The sequence below is a fragment of the Notamacropus eugenii genome, chromosome X, assembly GCF_028372415.1.
Source record: "Notamacropus eugenii isolate mMacEug1 chromosome X, mMacEug1.pri_v2, whole genome shotgun sequence".
In the NCBI taxonomy this organism is placed as follows: Eukaryota; Metazoa; Chordata; class Mammalia; order Diprotodontia; family Macropodidae; genus Notamacropus; species Notamacropus eugenii.
Genome location: NC_092879.1, coordinates 65,179,236 through 65,200,728, shown reverse-complemented (window position 1 = coordinate 65,200,728; position 21,493 = coordinate 65,179,236). Strand labels below are relative to the sequence as shown.

Genomic DNA, 21,493 nt, shown 5'->3' with positions numbered 1-21,493 from the left:
TGGGGATATAGGGACTTCTGGGTCCTTGCAGAGCAAGAAGGACATCTCGCAAGCAATCTATCCAGGCAAGGAGGTGGCCAAACCAACAAGGAGGGAGTCTGGACAGCATTCAGCACTGGGTAGCCAAAGACCTGGGCCAGACTGGGGCCACAGAGAAGGGCCAATGGAGAGGCAGAGGGGAACACAGGGTGGGGGAGGGAAGGAAGGGGATCATTCCCAGGGAGAGCCACAGGGCTCAGGCCTGGTAACTAACACATCACACCCCTCTGGGACGCTGAGAACGTGCCAAAGAACTGGAGGGGAGGGGATCCTTTGGAAGAGCAAAGAGGTTGCTGGGAACCACAAAGGACCCCGGGAGAGCGCAGGTGCTGGGCAAACTTTTAGCCAGGCCCAGGGTTACCATCCATCACTCGATTCATCTCTGCAGTCTTTATAAGTGGATTTTAAATTTCAGGGGAATTTTTTAATCCTAATTGCTGAAAGAAAAGAGAGACAAAAAGAAAACACAATTCAAAGGTGTGCTTTATTGGGGAGGGAAACCCGGACATTTCCTATGGAAACAACGTCACAGTCATAGGATCACAGGTGTGAAGTCAGGATGGGACATCACAGTCCATGAAATTCAACGAAGGAGGAAACAGAGGCACAGAGGTTACATGACTTGCCCAGTGAGATACAGCTACTAAGGGAGGCTCAATTCAAACCCAGGTCCTCTGACTTCCAAGTCCCGAACTTGGCCCACTACAGGATACTGCCTATGATGATATATAATGATGTTGAATAAAAGAAACTTTTCTGTAGGAGGTTTATCCAATAACTTTCAAACTTCTATTTGGTTTGGACCTACCAGATCCCATTGAGAAAAACCCGAAAGATGGTTCACAATCTGCAAAGCGTCTTTGTCTGGGATCTAAGCTGAGTTCCAGGGAAAGGACTCAGAGAGCCATGAGCAGGAGGAACTGATTATTGGAGAGAGAGTGTCTAACTGAGTCAGATTTTTGTTTGGGGGCTGGAAGGTGGGGAAAGATTGGGAAAGGTAAGTGGTCAATGCAAGTGGTAGCAACTTGGCCAGAAAGGCTCAGCTGGGTCAGCCCAGGGCACTGGTGCTGTGCCCCTGCCTCGAGAGGGAACACACACTAAGGGTCATGCTGAAAGGATCACAAGCAAAGGGCCTCAGTGCCCTGAGAGGGAAAATACAGAAACCATCCAAGGTGCAAGCAACCATAGCTAGAGCTCTACCAAGAGCTTCTAGGAAGGGACAGATGGGGACACACAAACAGACAGACGGGATCACATACACAAACAGAGAGGGGACACACGGACCGATGGAAACACAGGGACAGACAGAGTGGAACACAGCACAGATAGGAGACACAAAGACATATGGGGACACAGGGAGAGATGGGGAAACGTGAACAGACAGATGGGGCACAAGGACAGAGAGATGGGCATGCATGGACAGACAGAGGAGGATGCAAAGATTGGTGGGGAAACATGGACAGACAGGTGGGGGATACACCAAGAGAAAAGGAAACACGGACAGACACATGGGGACACAGAGACAGATGGGGACACAAGGATGGGCAGATGGGGACACACAGACAGATGAGGACAGACTGATTGGGGAACAAAGTTGGAGAAACAGTGACAAACAGATGGGGACACATTCACAGACTGATGGAGACACTTGGAAAAACAGATGGGGACACACAGACAAATGGGAACACAAGAAGAGATATGAGAGACATGGACAGATAGGGACACAGAGCTAGATGGGACACACGGAGAGACAAATGAGGACACAGAGACAGATGGAAACAAGCAGACAGACACTTGAGGGACACACAGACAGGCAGATGGGGATACAAAATCAAGACGTTGGGGACACACAGAGGGGAACACTGGGACAGAGAGGAGACACGGACAGATGGGGACTCAACAGATGAGGATGCACGGATAAGCAGATGGGGACACACAGAGAGATAGGAGATACACAGATGGATTGATGGGGACACCCAGAAAGAAGGGGACTCGTGGAACAGATGGGGACACACAGAAAGATACATAATGCTTGAGGGAAAGCAAGAAGAGGACCAGAAGCTCCTGAAATGGGGACACCAGGATAGAGAAAGAGAATCTCCCACAAAATTTCATACGTGACAACGTCCTTCACAGCAGGGGGACACACAATACACTCTTGGCCACATTCCCTTACAACCATCCACCAACAGTGTGCAAAACTTAGAAAGTGCAATGGAGGAAAAGCACAGCCAGTACGAGGCTCAAGCAGCCAAAAAGTGTGTCCCTGGTCAAGGAAGGGAATGGACAGCCCCAATCCAGCCAGGATTCAATCATTCACAGTAGGGAATCTGTAGGTGTGCTCTGGCAAACAAAACAGAAATCTATCCACAGACAGTGTGTATGTCGAGCACAATTGCACAGAGTACATAGAAAGGACAGAGTCACCAATAGGGGCTGAAATGTAGGTCCAGGCAGAGAGGAGAGGAATCTTCCCCAAAGTCTCATCCCCATCTAGGTTCTTTACTACTCCTTCCAGACTTTCTGAGTGAAAATCTCAGTCCCTCTACAAAGACTGTGAACACAGAGCATATCACAGGTTATTGACATACATGTACCTGTCAATCCTTAGGCAAAGACTGGAAAACCAAATTCAGACCCATCCCCAAGCCAGTGTAGCTACAAACCTAGGAGACTGGATCTTTGTCACCCTGATCATTCACATTAAGGATTTCTTTGGAAATGAGAGTGCAGAATTTCGTTAGGAATCATTTCTAAAGAGGCAGGCTAGTGATAAGAACTCAAAAGAATTTCACAAGAAATAATCTAAGGAAAACTCTGAGTACTCCTCCTGTGTCTTCCCCCCCACCATAAACAACCTGCATGAAAACTTGGGGCCATGCCACATGATATCACTTTACAGCATGACCTGATTATACAGGGGTGTACCAGAGAATAGAAGACTACCAAGATGGTAAAACAGGTCCTTCTTCATTAGGTGAGCTGAGGCTGGCATAAGCATGACAGACTGGGTTTCTTCTGACTCGTGCTGCCTTCAAACCCAGAGTTCAGAGGCTTTTTGACGTCCTGACAGGGGTGGATGGCACTGGTGTACTCAGTGACGTTCATGAGCATGGCCTGGATTCTGATTCTAGGGGAATCTCTGAGGCCCAAGGTGGATAGCTACAGCTATCTCCAGGAAGTTCTGTGTCATGGGGACACTACTGTTGGGAGGATGGAGATGGAAAAGTCACCATTGGCCTTAGTGGGTTCCAGACTCCCCTGGTTCCTGCCCTGCTCCTGTTTCTGGAGGCCCTGAACAGTTCCACTGGAGGCATAGAAAGGAGCAGAGGGGCCTGAAAGGCTTGAATCCCAGAACCAGGCAAAAGAGAAGAGGAATCTGCAACACAAAGGGCTAAAAGGGAATTATGCATTCACAGCAGGGGGACCCAACCCAACTGCAGGCAGCCACCCCCTATAGTGATCTATGAACTGGAGAGTGGAAAGGCCCTGGTTCACAGGGGACCCAAAGACTTGACCAGAATCCCTGAAATGACCTCCTCAGTGAAAAGGAGAAGAATGGTCAGAAACAAGCCCAACAAATTGGTGAAGAGAAAATGAGCCCAGAGAGACTGTCAATGGAGGGACACTGATGCTGCATCACAGCCTGTAGGTGGACCACAGAGGAAGTGTACTGCTGAAGTGAACGCAAACGATGGGCCTGAGTGATCAGGTGGTGGAACCCAGGAACTATCCAAGACGCCAGCAGACAAAGCAGGACGTCCTCCAAGGGGCTCCTTTGAGGGAATACTGCAGAAAATGATCCAAGGCAATGGTGGTTACTGGGAAAGTCTCCTGAGTTAGAGGGAGCATTGGTGGAAGGGCCCATTCCCAGCTAGGAATGCCATAGAGCAAGAAATTATGACAATGAGACAAAACCCTCCAGACAGAGCAGGCAGTCATTGTGGGGGCCCTTCTATGGACCACAGAACAGATCCTTCCAAAATTGTGGAAGGATATCCTGGTGACCTTCAGTATTCCCCGAGTCGTTCCTGTCAGGAGGATCTTGAACCAGATCCCCTTAATCAGCTTTCCAGGGAAAAGAAGTTTCCCAATGCTCAACAAGAAAATCTGTGTACAGAGAGAAGAGCAGGACAGGGATGGGTATGAAAGATGCTAGATTCCTTCTGCACAAGGCACTTCTGTCCCCTCTGGGGGAGGTTAGGCAAAGCTTGCATTACCATGTCAGTGGTGTTCCATGCCTCCCTGGTCACATGTCTTTCTCCCTTGTCTGCTCCCATTTCCTCACCAACTTGGTTTCACTTCTTCCTTGAATTTGGAATTGGAAGACCCAGAGGGCCCATCCTGCCTGTGCCTGTTCCCTGTGGCCTGTCTCCAGTGGGTTCCTGAGTAAGTTATCTTCTTTGGGCCCCAAGGCTACCTCCTATGTAAAATGAGGGGATTAGACTGGGTGGACCTGCTCAAGTCCCATACAGATTGACAACTGATCCTGTTCCTTATCCCCCACCTGAGCCTCAAGCTCAAGCTGAATGAATGAAGTTCATTTCCATTTTCCAGGGAAAAGGCTAAGTCATTTGCACACTTCAGAGTCTGGGCAGTAAATCTTAAAATACTAACCATGGGGGAGGCGTGAAGAAAATCTCAGAAGTTTTCCGTGCTCTACAATCTCATCCTGAGGAGTTTGGGCACTCAGAATGTCAATTAATGTAAGAAGTAGGTCTTGATGATCACTGGGAAAGGAGAGGGAGAGGGGTGGGAAAGCAGAGAGCAACCTAATTGATGGTTTTCCACTGGAACCAATGCGTCAAGGGAAAACATTTACCCATGGAAGGAACGATTCTTCTCTGGAAGGATGGGGCAGAGTCATTGGGAAAGGGGGAGGAAGCCAAAGGCTTCCATGCTCGTTTGAAATAAAGAGGCTGAGAACAGGTAAGATGGGAGAAAGCACACCCACGCAAACACACACACACACACACACACACACACACACACACACACACACACACACACACACACACACACACACCCCAGGGGTAAGCGAACTTTTATTTTTTCACTAATTAGCTTTAATTAAGTCATTGTTCTAGGAAGCACAGGTTCTCCCACCAGGTACCTTCAGCAATGTGGTCATCTCCCTGTAGCCCTGGTCCAGGTCTTAAGAGACAGGGGAGGTGCAGACCTGGTACACTGCATCTTGGTCCTGGTCTTCATAGAAGCTCAGCAAAGTTACCATCCCATCATACTGGGGGCTGAACTTGAAAGTGGGCAAATAGGGACAAGTGCCTTCCAGGCACTTGCAGGCAGCAGGGAAATCCAGGTCACAAAGCGGGGCTAGACACTGCGCTAGGGCTCTCTGGTGGCACAAGCAGGAGCACATTTCCTTCACATACAAGTGCTTCTCCTGGCCAAGGGAGATCACAGCATCCCCGTAGCACTTCTGCCGTAGCAGCAACCTGGAGGCTTCCTCAGTCCAGTCCAGGGCCTTCCAGAAGGGGTCCTCCCCCTGAAATAGCTGGGATGCCCACTGGTAGAAGCACACCAACTGGTGCGGGATCTGGCTCTCAAGCAAGTAGGTGAAGTGTCTCAAGGTACAGGATGCCATCTCTGCCTCTCCACACTCCAAGTACCAGGAGACAGCCTGCTTCATGGCCTGGGTGGCCTCCTGCAGGTGGTCGGACCTGCTCAGGTACAGGCCAGCTTGCTCGTAGGCCATGGCCGCAGGAAGGGGCACCCGGCTTTTTTCGTGGGCCTCGGCTTCCTTGAGGAAGGCTTCCATGGCCTGGTCGAGCCTCTTAGCTCTGCAGAAGGCTAAGGTGGACTTTGCATACTCGCTCGCAGCCTTCTCGTAGTCCAGCTTCCATCTGAACAGCCCGATGCACCTGCGTTGGGTGGCCTGGGCCATATGCAACAGGCCCTCCCTGGTTTCTTGTTCTTCCATGTCTGGGACTGACCAGGGTCAAGGGGGAAGGGCTTGGGGAGAGGGAGAGGGAGAGCCACAGCTCACCCCAGCAACAGAACCCAATGGAGTGTGGGGGGCAGAGTGTGGGGGGGAGGAATGCCAATGGAACACTGCATCGATTCCAGAAGAACCCTGACAGAGGTCCCCGTAGTCGGAGCCACGGTGGAGGTGGGGCTGGAGATAGAGGGCCTCCTGGGTCCAGGGAGAGCAAGACGGGCCTCTCGCAAGCTATCCTTATGGGCAGGGAGGTGGCTGAACCAACAAGGAGGGAGTCTGTAGAGCATTCAGAGCTGGGTAGCCAAAGACCTGAGCCAGACTGGGGGAGATAAAAAGGAGAGGCTGGACAGAAACGGGCCAATGGAGAGGTGGAGGGGAACACAGAGTGGTGGGAAGGGACGGGGGTCAGTCCCAGGGAGAACCACAGGGTTCAGACCTAGGAACTGGGAGGGAGGCTGCTGGTCAAGCTGTTAGCCTGTCCAGGTGTTACTCTCTTTCACCAGGGGTTCACCTCTGCCAGTCTTTATAACACCTTTTAAATCTCCAGGAAAACTTTGAATGCTAATTGCTGACAGAAAAGGGAGGAAAGCAAACATGACTCAAGGGTGTGCTTTATGGGGGAGGGAAACCCTGAGATGTCCTCTGGAAACAACCTCACAGTCATGGGATCACAGGTGTGGAGGTGGGAAGGGACATCACAGGTCATTCAAGTCACCAGAGCAGGAAATGGAGACATGGAAGTTAGAAGACTTGCCCCATGTGACACAGCTACTAAGGCAAGCTCAATTCACACCCAGGTCCCCTGACTCCCCAAGTCCAGAATTTTATCCACTACACTATAATCCCTCTGATGATACAGAATCATTTTTTATTTTTTAGGTGTAAAAGCTACAGATTGATTATCATTTTGTGATTAAGATTAGCAATCCTAATTAACTAATTAATTAAGAAAGCCCACATGGAAACAATCATTGAACCAGTTCCTTGGGCTTTAGAAGTGACCCTGGACACATCTCCTCTGATTACACTGGGTCCCAAGGAAATCCTTCAGTCTAGAGGGAGAGCAGGAAGTGAACCTGAAGCAACTGAAATGGAGGCCCAGGTACAGAGAAAGGGAATCTTCCACCAAATCCCATCCTAGCCAAAGTCCTTCACAGCAAGGCAACCCACATTACACCCTTGGTAAGATTCTTTCACATCCATCCACCACGCAATGCAAAGACCATAAAAAGTCCCACAGAGGAAAAGCACGTCCAGAACCTTGGCAAAGTACCCATTAAGCATGCCCCGATCCAGAAAATGGAATGGACACTGGGAATCCAACCAGAATTCAAGCACTCACATTGGTCGGGGGGCTGATGATCAACTCTAACAGACACCCCAGAAATCCACGCACAGACTGCCTTTTGGCCCAGGACAGCTCCAGCATATACATGGAAAGCAGCAGAGGGGCCAGAATGGGCTGAAATCCTGACACAGGCAAACAGAAGAGGAATCGGGAAAACAACAAGCTTACAGGGAAGTAGTAATTCACAGAGGGGGTCCCACCTGAGGTTCTAGTAGCAACCCTCTAAAATGATCCTTTCAAAACCACTGGGGAGTAGACAGCCCCTTGGTCAAGAGGGAACACAGGAACTGGAGAAGAAAGTGCAGGAAGAAATACCAAATAGGTGAAAAAAAAATAGGCCCAGAGAGACTTTGGATACAGGGACACTTAGACTGTGTCAGTGCCTACACCTTGAGCCCAGAAGAATCACAAAGACGCCAAAGTGCTTCACAGCAGGGGACATACATTACACTCATGGCCATATTCCCTCACATCCATTCACCAACAGTCTGCAGACCTTGGTAAGGTCAATGGGCCAACAGAAGCGGCAGAACCTTGCCAAAGGACCCGATATGTGTGCCCCTGGTAAAGAAAGGAGAATCGATGGCCAGAATACATCCAGGATTCAATCACTCACAGTGGGGTAGGGGTGAGGATGGGCTCCAGCACACTCCCAGAAGTCTATGCAGACTGCCAGAAGGGAACTCGTGGAAGAGATGGGGACACACAGACAGATGCATCAGGCTGTAGGGAAAGCGGGAAGAGGACCAGAAGCTCCTGAAATGGGGACCTTGGGAAAGAGAAAGAGAATCTCCCACAAAATCTCATACATGATAAAGTCCTTCCCAGCAGAGGGACATACAATACACTCTTAGCCACATTCCCTCACATCCATCCACCAACAGGGTGCAAACCTTAGAAAGTGCAATGGAGGAAAAGCCCAGCCAGTACGAGGCTCAAGCAGCCAAAAAGTGTGTCCCTTATCAAGGAATGGAATGGACAGCCCAAATCCAGCCAGGATTCAATCATTCACAGTGGGGAGTCTGTAGGTGCACTCGGGCAAACATAGCAGAAATCTATTCACAGACAGTGTGTATGTCGAGCACAATAGCACAGAGTACATAGAAAGGACAGAGGCACCAACAAGGGCTGAAATGTAGGCCCAGGCAGAGAGGAGAGGAATCTTCCCCAAAGTCTCATCCCCATCTAGGTTCTTTACTACTCCTTCCAAACTTTCTGAGTGAAAATCTCAGTCCCTCTACAAAGATTGTGAACACAGAGCATGTCACAGTTTACTGACATATATGTACCCGTCAATCCTTGGGCAAAGATTGGAAAACCAAATTCAGACCCATCCCCAAGCCAGTGCAGCTACAAATTCTCATGCCTAGCAGACTGGATGTTTGTCACGCGGCTCATTCACATTAAGCATTTCTTTGGAAGTGAGAGTGCTGAATTTCATCAGGAATGGTTTCTAAAGAAGTAAAGCTAGGGATGCGAACTCAGAAGAATTTCACAATAAATAATCTAAGGAAAGCTCTGGTTACTACTCCTGTGTCCTCCCCCCCCAGAACTAGCTTTGTGAAATCTTGGGGCCATGGCACCTCGCGTCCTTTTACATCATGACCTGAATATACAGGGATGTACCAGAAACATAGATGACTAGCATGATGGTAATACAGGTCCTTCTTCATTTGCTGAGCTGAGTCTGGCATAAGCAGGAGAGACTGGCTTTCTTCTTCCTCGTGCTGCCCTCAAACCCAGCCTTCAGAGGCTTTCTTACATCCCCTAGGGGTGAATGACACTGGTCTACTCAGTGATGCTCACAAGCATGTCCTGGATTCTGCCACTGGGGGAATCTCTGCCCAGGATGGATAGCTACAGCCATCTCCAGGAAGTTCTGTGTCCTGGGGACACTAGTGCTAGGCAGGATGGAGATGGAAAAGTCACCATTGGCCTTGGTGGGTTCCAGACTCACCTGGAGCCTGCCCTGCTCCTCTTTCTGAAGGCCCTGTACAGTTCCACTGCAGACATGGGAAGCAGCAGAGGGGCCTGAATGGCCTGAAATCCAGACTCAGGCGAAAGAGAAGAAGAATTTGCAACCCAAAAGGCTAAGAGGGATTTCAACATTCACAGCAGGGGGTCCCAACCCAAGTTCGACCAGCAAACCCCTGTAGTGATCCATGAGCGCTGACTGGAGAGAAGAAAGCCCCTGGTCCAAGAGGGACCCCAGTACTTGGCCAGAATTCCGCAAATGAGCTCCTCAGCAACAAGGAGAAGAATGGTCCAAAACAAACCCAACCCGGGAACAAATGGGTTAACACAAAAGGAGCCCGGAGTGATAGATGGAGGGACACTGATGCTACCTCTGGGCCTACAGGTGGAATACAGAGGAATGATTTGCTGAAGTGAGCAGCAGCAATGTCCCTAAATGCTGAGCAAGGGGAACACAGGAAGTACCTGAGGTGCCAGCTGACAAAGCAGCAGGTCCTCCAAAGGGCTCCTTTAAGGGAACACTACAACCATTGATCCAAGGACATGGTAGTTACTGGGAAAATCTCCTGAGGATTCTGAAGCAAAACCCAAAACATTTAGTCCACACGCACAGCAGGGGGCCCTTCAGAGGCCCACAGAACAGATCCCCTCAAATCTGTCAAAAGAAGTTCTTGGGACCTTCAACATTTCCTCAGTCATGACCGATAATGGGATCTCAACCAGAATCACCAAAATCAACTGCTCAGTGCAAAAGACTGTCAGAAAGCACAACAAGAGAGTCCATGCAGAGGAAGTCAGTGTGCCAGCTACTTGGACCTTACCAATGATCCTAGAGATGTCTCCACTTATGACACTTGATCCCAAGGCCATCCTTCAGTCTACAGGGAAAGCGGGATGTGGAGCAAAAATGCAGCCCGAACACTGCCAAAATACCTGAAAAATGCCCCCCTGCTGAAGAAAAGGGAAGAGTCAGCCAGTATCCACGCAGAAATCCATCACTCACAGTGGGGGACTGAGGATGGGTTTTAGCAGACACTACAGAAATCTATCTACAGAATGTCGATTGACCCAAGATCGTTCCAGTGTATACACAGAAATGACCAGAGTACCTACAATGGTCTGAAATCAAGACCCAGGACACAGAAGAGGAGTCTGCACAAATAAATCTAAGGTCTATGGAATGATTCACAGCGTAGGATCCCAACTGAGGTGCCAGTAGCAAGCCACTAAAATGATCCCTGAACAGGTACTAAAGAGGAAACAGCCCCTTTATCAAGAGGGACCCCAGGAACTAGGCCACAATCCCCCAAATGAACTCATCAGGGAAAGAGGAGAAGAATGTGCAAAAAAAAAAAACCCTCAATCTGATAACAAATTACTTAAAAGAAATAGGCCCAGAGAGATTTTAAATGCAGGGACCCTGGCCTTATCCCTCGGCCTAGAGAGGGACCACAGACATGCTGAAAGGAACACAAGCAACGGACCTCAGTGCCCTCCAAGGAACAGTACAGGAACCAACCAAGGGAGCAACAACCACAGCAGGAGGTCTTTCAAAAGTGTCTAGTGAAGGACAGATGGGGAGACACGGACAGATGGGGACACTAACAAATGGGCACACATAGATGGGGAGACTCGGACAAATGGGGACACAAAGACAGAGAGGTGGGAATACAAGGACAGAGAGAGACACAGGCATATGGGCACACACAAACAGATGGGGAGACATGGACAGATGAGGACACAAGCACAGGTGGGGAAACATGGAGAGACTGATGGCAGACACGCAGACTGATGGGAGTACATGGACAGATACATGGGGACACAAGGACTGATGGGAACAAGGCTCCATACCCCCCATGCCACCTGGCTATCTGTTGTGTAAGGGAAAGAGAGCAGGCGCTTATTCTACCACCTCAGCTGGTCCTCACCACAACCCTGGGAGGTATATTCATTATCTCCAGTTTGCAGATGGTGAACTTGAGGCAGTTTTTAAACAATGATCTGACTAGGGTCACAGAGCTCTGCATTATCTGAGACAGAACCTGAACTCCAATCTTCTTGATCCCAGGGCTGGCTCCCTATCTACTGTGTCTGCTAGCTAAAGCCAATATGTCCACGTAGAGCAACATGCAAGACACATACAAAGTAGATGGGAGGTTCCTTTGGAAGGAGAGGTCCTAGTGGCCCGGAAACTGGCCAAGGCCCTGTATAGAAGGGGATGCTTGAAATGATCCTGAGAGAACCCGGGAATGCTGAGAAGTGAAGGAGGAACAGGAAAGCACTTTTGGGCCTGGGGGCAGTTGGTATAGACCTAGAGATAGGAGATGATTTGAATTGAGAAGCTCCTTGCACTCGTTTAATCCAGTTGAATCCATGATGTTTTGGACCAAGACAGCAAAGATGTATTGGAAACTTAGTCTGGGTTTCTGCAGCAGTGTTCTGCCTCCTCCAAATTGGGCACTCCACTGGTCTATCTAGGAATGAGTATTGAGGGAACGGGAGATTCAGAAGAGGTCTCATGGAAAGTGAACTTTTATCTTCCTGCTTAGTGATTTACCTGACTGAAGGAAGCTTCTGCTTCCTGACTGAAGCCACGGATGATTTTCCTGCAGACAAAGGAATAGGTCTGCCTTAGGCATTAGAAAGTCATCTCTAGCCTTACTCCTAGAGAAGGGAACTGAACACTTTCTGCTCTATCACTAGTGGCGCTCCTTTTGCCTGCTGCCGGGAGTTTCCTTCACATTTTGTTTGCTACTTATCTTACTCCACTTTCTGACAATATTAATTACATCCCGCCATTTGCAGTGACTTCCTTTTAAACTTTCAGCTTTCTTGGCATAGCTGTCAAGCCTGGAGTTTCTTTGCCATGGAATTCTACGTTCCATGGAATGGTATATCGAATGACAAGTTTCCAGCAGATCCATTGAAATTAGCAGCCCATGCATCTTGTCCCCATTAAATCATGAAAAGAGAGACAAAATTGGGAAACAGTGACATAATTCAACACGGAGAACAGGTTTTCTCGAGATCCAGTTTCATCCCCGTAATAAAACATCACCGTTTTCAACTTTGTGCTTTGTTCTCCTAGGTCACCATCTTAAAATGAGTCAAGTGCAACTGAGGGTAAAAGGGTCATTTTGGCATAGATGGTGTATTTTGTTTTCTTTCAAATACATGCTCTAAGAAAAGACAATAGGAACATGGGCTGGTTGATAGAGGGGTCAGGCTGGCAATCAGAAAAGTGACTTCAGCTCTGGTTGGGAAGTCCCACCTGGAACAGCCAAGTCTCTCACCAAGAACCTCCCGAAGTCCTGTGAAGTGAGGTTCATCTGTGGAGTAAGTTTTCATCCTGAGAGTTCTCCACATCAGTGACATCACAGATCCAAAGGAGAAAAAGACAAAAAAAGCACTATCCAAGAAACACTCACCTTGAAGGCTTAGTATGCTGCTCTCAGTAAACTAATTCATGATTGTGGTGTTCCTTTTTGGTCAGTAGAAGGGAGAGCAGAGGTGGATTTCCACTGCTGTGAAAATCAGTACTCTGGTGCACAGTGACATGGACTCATAGGTCTTTAAAGGACTGGTAGACCCTGGCAGGGGTGGAGAGAGGGGGCAGAAGGGACGATGGATAAGAATGCTTCTGGTGGGCGTTCTACAGGGGCATGCACATCCACACCATAATAACATCTGTGACTGGAAGTGAACGTGAAAGCAGCACTAAGGAAATCTGTCTTTATGACCTCATTTACCTTGCAACACTCTTTCCTAGGGCAGCATCATTCTGATGCATTTCAGGACATCCATTACATATGCTGGAGAAAAAGAAAATACATCTTTATTTCAACATAATTAGTCCCCCTTGTAAGCCTATATATTTTTTGCATTGAAGGATATTTTTCTGAAAGTGTTCTGAGTCTTCACCAAGCTGCCAGAGGGGTCCAGGATACTCAAAGCAAGCTTAAGAGGACCACCCCTCCATGGAAGGAATCAGCATTTGTGTATTGCTGGAGAGGCGGTCATATTGATGGGAACTTGTTCTACTTTCAGTGTTCTTTTGGGAAGGAATAGAAAAGGTTTTTCCCTGATTCACATTAACATGAGAGCCAACACAATCCTGGAGGCAATTTTATTTTAGGGGCTATACATATAGTCATATCGTGTCATGCAGGGAACACTCTAGAGATGTCCAGGGGAGTTCCATGACTTCTCTCCCAGTTTTGCAAACAGTCTGCATGTCTAATGGGCTCCAAGTGAAACAGAATTAGACAGGTGCAGGGGCATTCCGAGGCCATTTCAGTCCAACTCCTGGACAAGGACCTCCCTTGCAGGAAACCAGCAAGAATTCAGCTGGTCTTTGCTGCCCAAGTTCCTCGGCCTGGGGATCCATTTTGTCTTGAGACGATTCATTCCACTTTGGGATATTTCTGATTATTAGCATGTGTTTCCTAAGTGAAGCTTCAAGTTCTACCTTCTTTCCAAACTCCCTTGGGAATTTCAGATGTGTCAAGAAATTTAGGTGGTTGTTCTGTTGGACCCTCCTCAATCTGGCTCCAATTAATTTTTGGTAATTTAAATACTGTTGAATGATTTTGAAAAAGAAAATGTGCACAGGGAGAAAAGCAGGACAGGGATGGATCTGAAAGCTGCTATGGAATCCTGCTGTAAAAGGCACTTCTGTCCCTTCTGGGAGAGGTTAGGGAAAGCTTGCATTACCATGTCAGTGGTGTTCCATGCCTCCCTGGTCACTTGTCTTTCTCTCTTCTCTGGTCCCATTTCCTGACCAACTTGAGTTCACTTCTTCATTGTGTTTGGAACTGAAAGACCCAGAAGGCCCGTCCTGCCTGTGCCTGTTTCCTCTGGCCTGTCCCCAGCGGGTTGCTGAGTAAGTTATCTTCTTTGGGGCCCAGGGCTAGCTCCGATGTAAAATGAGGGGATTACACTGGGTGGACCTGCTCAAGTCCCCTCCAGGTTGACAACTGATCCTGTTCCTTATCCTACACCTGAGCCTCAAGCTCAAGCTGATTGAATGAAGTTCACTTCCACTTTCCAGGGAAATGGCTAAGTCATTTGCAGTTTTCAAGGTCTGGGCAATGTGTCTTAGAATGTTAACCATGGGGGAGGCATATACAATGTCTCAGAAGTTTTAGGTGTTCTATAATCTCATGCTGAGGAGTTTCAGCAGTCAAAATGTCTATTAATGTGAGAAGTATGTTGGTGATGATCATTGGGAAAGGAGAGGGTGAAGAGTGGGAAAGCTGAGACTAACCTATTTGATTGTTTTCCACTGGATCCCATTACTGACAGTAATTACCAGTCAGTAAAGAGAAAATATTTCACCATGCATGGAATGAATCTACTCTGAGAGGAGGGAACAGAGGGGTCATTGGGAAGGGGGAGGATCCCCAGGGGTTGCATGCACGTTTGAAATAAGGAGGGTGAGAATAGGTATGTCGGGACAGAGGACACACACACACACGCACACACACACACACACACCCCAAAGACAGGTATAACAGAACTTTTTTCTTATTTCATTAGCTTTAATTTATTCGTTGTTCTAGGAAGGATAAGTTAACAGATGGGACTTTCCATAGACAGACCGAACACGTAATCGTCTTCCTCCTCCTTGTCCTCCAATTTTTCCTCCCCCTCCTTAGTGTCCTCCTCAACCATCTCCAACTTCTTTTCCTCGCTCTCCACCTTCTTTGTTGTTGGGGCTGTTTTCTTCTGGCTGTCAGAGCTGGGCATGCATTTAGATGGAGGTGGCAAAATCCTGGTCCTCAGGTTCTCGAGGTCAGGTACCTTGAGAATCACGGTCATCTCCCCATACTCCTTGTCAAGATGTTTGAAGACAGTAGACCTGCAAACCTCATCCACTCTGTCTTGGTCCTCATCTAAATAGTAATTCAGCAAAGTTACCATCGCCACATATTCGCTGCTGCTTTGAAAACTGGGGAAGCATATACAGCTGTGTTCCAGGCACTTGCAGGCAGCAGGGAAATCCAGGTCACACAGGTAGGCTAGACATTGTGCCAGGGCTGTCTGGTGGCACATGGAGGAGCTCTCTACCTCCATATACAAGTGTTGCTCCTGGCCGAGGGAGAACGCAGCGTCCCTGTAGCGCTTGTGCCTCACTAGCACCTTGGAGGCTCGGCCAGTGAATTCCAGGGCCAGCGAGAAGCAGTTCTCCCCCTCAAATAGCTGGGATGCCTGCTGGTAGAGACACACCACCTGGTGCGGAATGTGGCTCTCCAGCAGCTGTCTGAAGCGCCTCAAGGTCCAGGCTGCGGTGTCTGCTTCTCCACACTCCAGGTACCAGGAGACAGCCTGCTTCACGGCCTGGGCGGCATTCTCCAGGTGGTTGGACTTGCTCAGGTACAGGCCAGCTTGCTCATAGGCCATTGCGGCACACAGGGGCGCTCTGTTTCTCTCGTGGGACTCAGCTTCCTTGAGGAAGGCTTCTGCAGCCTCCTCCAGCCTCTTGGCCCTGAGGAAGGCTAAGGCGGCCTGCTCATACTCGCTCGCAGCCTTCCCGTAGTTGGGCTTCCATCTCAACAGTCCAATGCACTTGTATTGGGTGGCCTGGGCCATATGCCCCAAGGCCTCCCTGGTTTTTTGTTCTTCCATGTCCCGTGGCTGCCAGCTGTAAGGGAGGAGGACCTGGGTCAACACGGAACTGCCTGGAGACAGAGAGAGGGAAAGCCACAGCTCACCCCAGCAACAGAACCCAACAGAGAGAGGGAATGAGCATTGTGGGGGGGAGGGGTTCAAATGGAACACCCCATTGATTGCATAAGCATCTCGACAGAGGTCCCTGGAGTCAGAGCCATAGTGGAAGTGGGTCTGGGGAGATAGGGACTCCTGGGTCCTTGGAGAGCGAGAAGAACATCTCGCAAGCAATCTATCCAGGCAAGGAGGTGGCCAAACCAACAAGGAGGGAGTCTGGACAGCATTCAGCACTGGGTAGCCAAAGACATGGGCCAGACTGGGGTGACAGAGAAGGGCCAATGGAGAGGCAGAGGGGAACACAGGGTGGGGGAGGGGAGGAAGGGGATCCTTCCAGGGAGAGCCACAGGGCTCAGACCTAGTAACTAACTCATCACACCCCTCTGGGATGCTGAGAACGTGCCAAAGAACTGGAGGGGTGGGAACCTTTGGAACAGCAAAAAGGTTGCTGGGAACCACAAAGGACCCCAGGGGAGGGCGGCTGCTGGGCAAGCTGTTAGCCTGGCCATGGCTTAGCATCTATCTCTTGATTCCTCTCTGCAGTCTTTATAAGTGGCTTTTAAATTTCAGGGGAAGTTTTTCATCCTAATTGCTGAAAGAAAAGAGAGGAAAAAAAAGACATGACTCAAGGGTGTGCTTTGCAAGGGAGGGAAACCCCACAATGTCCATGGAAAAAGCATCCCAGTCACAGGATCACAGGTTTGGAGCTGGGAAGGGACATCACACTCCATTAAACTCAACAGAGGAGGAAATGGAGACACAGAGGTTAAAGGCCTTGCCCAGGGTGACACAGCTACTAGGGGAGGCTCAATTCAATCCAAGGTCCCCTGACTCCCCCAGTCCACAGTTGTGTCCTCCACACTATGCTCCCTCAGATGACATATAATGATTTTAAGAAAACAAACCTTTCTGTAGGAGGTTTATCCAAAAACTTTCAAAGTTTTTTTTGCTAAGGCCTACCAGATCCCACTGAGAAAAACCAGAAAGTTGGTTCAGAATCTTCAGAGTTTCTTTGGATGGGATCTAAGCTGAGTTTCAGGCAAAGGACTCAGAGACCATGAGCAAGAGGAGCTGATTATTGGATGGAGAGAGTCTAACTGAGTCAGAATTCTGTGTAGGAATTGAAAGTTGGGGAAAAAATCTGAAAGGTATCATGCAAGTTGTATCACCTCTGTCAGAAATGCTTGGCTGGGTCAATGCAAGCCTTGAAGGAAGAAGGAAGCTTTCAGACCATATTGGTCAAACCTAAAGGGTGGGCAAAGGGTGACAGGACTTACAAAGAACTGCCCAGTAAGGCAGAAGCCCTGAAGGAAAATAGTGGTGCTTTAGGCTGGAAAGATAATGTAATGGCAGGTTACAGAGGTTTCAACTGCAAAGTTCAGCATTTGTATCCTGTCCTGCAGGCTCTAGGGAGGCACCCCAGAAATCTTTCCACAGCCTGTCTGTTGGCCCTGCACTTTTCCCCTCATATCTGTAAATATTTGTTCTTGTGACCATCCATACTTCATCAGTCTTGACTGACAACAGGATCTCAACCAGAATCCTATTAATCAGTTGCCTGGAGCAAATGAGTCAAAGAGAGTAAGAAGGAAACCCATGCACAAGCATTCATCGAACCAGTTCCTTGGACTTTAGAAGTAACCCTAGAAATCCTTCATTTGGATCCACCAACAGTGACCAGACCTGATAAAGTAGAATGGTAGAACACCCCAGTTAGAAGAAGGCCAGAATTTTCCCGAAGTATGCCCCTGATCAAGAATAGGTAATGGAAAGGGAGAATTTGCCCAGAACTCAATCACTAACAGCTGAAATGTGGGTGGGAATGGCCTCTAGGAGACACCCCAGAACTCTATACACAGACTGCCTTTCAGCCATGGACAGTTCCAGTGCAGATATGGAAAGCAGCAGAGGGGTCTGAATGACCTGAAATCCAGACCAGGCAAACAGCAGAGGAACCTGCAACACAAAAGGTAAGAGGAAAGTAATGATTCACAGCAGGGAGTCAAAGCCCAGGGTCCAACAGCAACTCATTGTAGTCATCCATGAACAAAGGTGATCTGTCTAAGTCTTGTTTTGAATTGCCTTACTATTACTATCCTTTTGTCAGCAGTGGTAAATTTGAATGTAACATAATCATGCCTTGGTTTCTGTCCCTTCAGGTTTTACAATTTTAATTCACCTTCCAAAGGTGGGGAAGCCACAGCTGTTGTTCTTCTGAGCTCGTAATTTCCATAGGAACAGCACAGTCCACGTCTTCCATGCTCTCCTTTCAAATGTGTACGTGACTTTCCCACTTACCTGTGCTGACTACCGGCACAATTTTCATAGATTTGGAGTGAGAAGGCACCTTAAAACTCATCTGGTTCTAAAAGTCGCGTTTGTGCCATCACCTTCCCAATAGAAAATCAGCTTATTACCTTATCCTAGCAGAGCAAAAGCTGGAGGCAGCACAGCTCCCTCACTTGCAAATATGTATTTCCAAACACTAAGCAATCAAAAGTACAGCTTGATTGATTGACTGACAAGAGTATACCCCATTGCAGAGTGTCATGCATGAAGAAAATTAAAGGCATGTCAGATTTTAAAATTGGTATTACCATTTCTGGTGAAAAAAAGTCAGTGTCACCACTGTTGGTTTTCAAAACCCAGTAGCACTAATTTTGGCTAAAAAAGGCAATTTAGCCTTTTTATTCCAAGTAGGAGAGTACAACCATATTTGGTAAAAATGCCTCTACTGTGAGCAGTTGTTGAGATGTCAAGCATTGTTGGGTCAATGGGTGTGTCACCCCTACTGTGCGTATAAATAGAGGGCCAGAGCTCCGTGGAAAGCCTAAATCTGGGCCAACAAGTCTAAGAGGGAGGGTATCAACTTCCCTCCCCTGGGAAAGTGAGTGATAACCCAAGAGTCCCGACCTAACTGAAAGTAGAGGCTCAAGGTTTTGTACTGGTCATTCTAGATATTCTGAGTTAAAATAAAATCTCAGTCCCTCTACAAAGATTTTCACGTTGGAACTCAAGGTAGTTTACTGCTCTTTCTAGACTGTTGAGTAAAAATCTCAGTCCCTCTACAAAGGTTTTCAAGTTGGAACTCAAGGTTGTTTACTGCTCATTCCAGATATTCTGAGGGAAAATCTTGGCACCTCTACAAAGATTTTCAAAAACAAGACTTGGCTTCCAGACTCTTAGAAGCATGACATTCTCCAGTCAGGTAAGCACCCTTGGCTCATTGATCCTCACCCCCAAACGTTAAGATCTTAAGGTCATGCGGACGTATCCTACACGTTCAAAATGACGATAAAACTAGACACGTACGGAGTAAGCAAGTTCCAACTTAATGTAGTTTCTTACTCTTCATGAATTGAACTTGTAACATGGTGTTTTTGATGGAGGAACGTATAGTAACCTCCAGCTTTGGAGAGCCTCACATTTCCAGGGGTCAGGAGGTATTTTTTAATCTATTCATTTTGCAGCAACAGCAGCAGCAGCAGTAGCACCACCAAGTCTATCTAACCAAGATCCTTGTAAGACAAGATCTTCCTCAGTGTCAGGTTCCTGTCAGACAATGTCACTGTCCTGGAGCTGCAGGTGTGCTCTGGATTACAGCACGCAAGACAGCATGGCACCAGTGAGGAATATCATCCTGCAGCCTGTTTCCAGCCAGTTAAGGACACCTCTGTGATATGACGCTGAACATCCTAGATGCGCTCTGCATCTTCTACGTCGTGCACTCAGTCTTCTATCTTTTCTTGGCTTTCCTCTGTGTTGGTCACTAAATAAAGTGATTGATTACGAACAACTCGAAGTTTCTCGTGTCTTTAATAATCTTCATTTGTCGGTGCAACTGAACTATCTAAAATGCTGAATTAACTGGCATTGTATATGTGTAACTCTAGACTCATTCACAGTAAAATTCAGAATAAAACACTGATAATGCCCTCTGGGCTTCACTTAATTGGGACTAGAAATCGAGGCACAACATAGACAAATGGACAAAATTGTCTCTTCAGAGAAAATGGTCTATTTGTAACTGTCAATACCCAATGATAGTTAATAAAAATCAGACCTCATGTCACAAAAGGATGGATAAGAGATGTCATTCTAAGCAACAAGATGGTTTAAAACTCAGTCAGGATTTACTAGAAATCACAACACTTTAGGAAAAATATTGATGAGAAGCCACATTACTTTGTACATCAAGGGCAAGTAACGACGGATTATGCCCCCAACTTTTGCCACAGCAAAAATCAGTTGACAGAAATAAAGAATTTCAAGGAAATAAAGAATGCCCTGTTCTACAAGATTCTCAAGCGCTGGAGGGTGTGGCAGCACGTAGTGGAAGGTCCAAGTGGTGCCAGGAGGTATGTGTCAGGTACCTTTACTTACAGAACAGCCAAACTAAGGACAGCAGGCTGGCCACTAGTTTGTTTGTCCACCACAAATAAATATTGGATACAGGGAAGGAACGTAGGTTCATTACAGGACTGTCTTGGAAAAAGTGCATAATTCAGAAAACTCAGGCAAGATAATAGAAGAATCTGGGATATACTAATGTTGATATACAGTGCTCTCAGCACAGAAGTTCCCTTCATAACTGCACATGCCATCCCCTATCTGTGAGTTTTAATGAGTCCCTACAGCACAAAGCTTACCTTGCCGAGGGTAAAGGTTCTTCATATCCTACCTCTGATGCCTCCATGCTATTTCTGTCATCTTTGATTCTCTGTGTCCCAGACAACATCCTAGGATTTACCAAGCTAATTTGCACACTCCAGCTTCTGAACATGGAGAGTATCACAGGGAATACTGGCACATATGCACCATGAAAAAGTGGGCAAAGTTTGGCAGCCAAGGTCAGACCCATCCCCAAGCCAGTGCAGCTACAATTTCTCATGCTGAGGAAAAGATATCTTTGTCACACTGATCATTAAAATTAAGCATTTCTGTGGTACTGAGAGTGCTGAATTTCATTAGGAAACATTTCTCAAGAGGTAAGACTAGAGAGAACAACTCAAAAGAATTTCACAACAAATAATCTAAGGAAAACTCTTGAGGACTACTTCTCTGTCTCCCCCCCAAACAAGCTCTGTGAAATCTTGGGGCCATGTCATGTGATGTCATTCTATAGCATGATCTGACTATATATGGATGTTCCAGAGACGTAGAAGACTATCAAGATGGTAAAACAGGTTCTTCTTCATTTGCTGAACTGAGGCTGGCAGAAGTATGACAGACTGGCTTTCTTCTTCCTCGTGCTGCCTTCACACCCAGCGTTCAGAAGCTTTCTTACATCCCCTAGGGGTAAATGACACTGGTCTACTCAGTGATGCTCACGAGCATGTCCTGGATTCTACTACAGGGGGAATCTCTGCCCAGGGTGGATAGCTACAGCCATCTCCAGGAAGTTCTGTGTCCTGGGGACACTAGTGCTAGGCAGGATGGAGATGGAAAAG

The 21,493-nt window shown here is 47.7% G+C and overlaps 1 long non-coding RNA gene and 1 pseudogene across 1 annotated transcript; one reads left to right on the top strand and one right to left on the bottom strand.

Moving 5' to 3' along the window:
* Window positions 1-14,888: 14,888 nt before the first annotated feature.
* LOC140516343 (gamma-soluble NSF attachment protein pseudogene) lies at window positions 14,889-15,944 on the bottom strand (annotated as a pseudogene).
* Window positions 15,945-18,867: 2,923 nt separating this feature from the next.
* On the top strand, window positions 18,868-19,839 carry LOC140515335 (uncharacterized). Its single transcript, XR_011970949.1, has 3 exons — window positions 18,868-19,061; window positions 19,159-19,251; window positions 19,514-19,839. It is a non-coding gene; the product is annotated as an uncharacterized lncRNA (long non-coding RNA).
* Window positions 19,840-21,493: the final 1,654 nt, after the last annotated feature.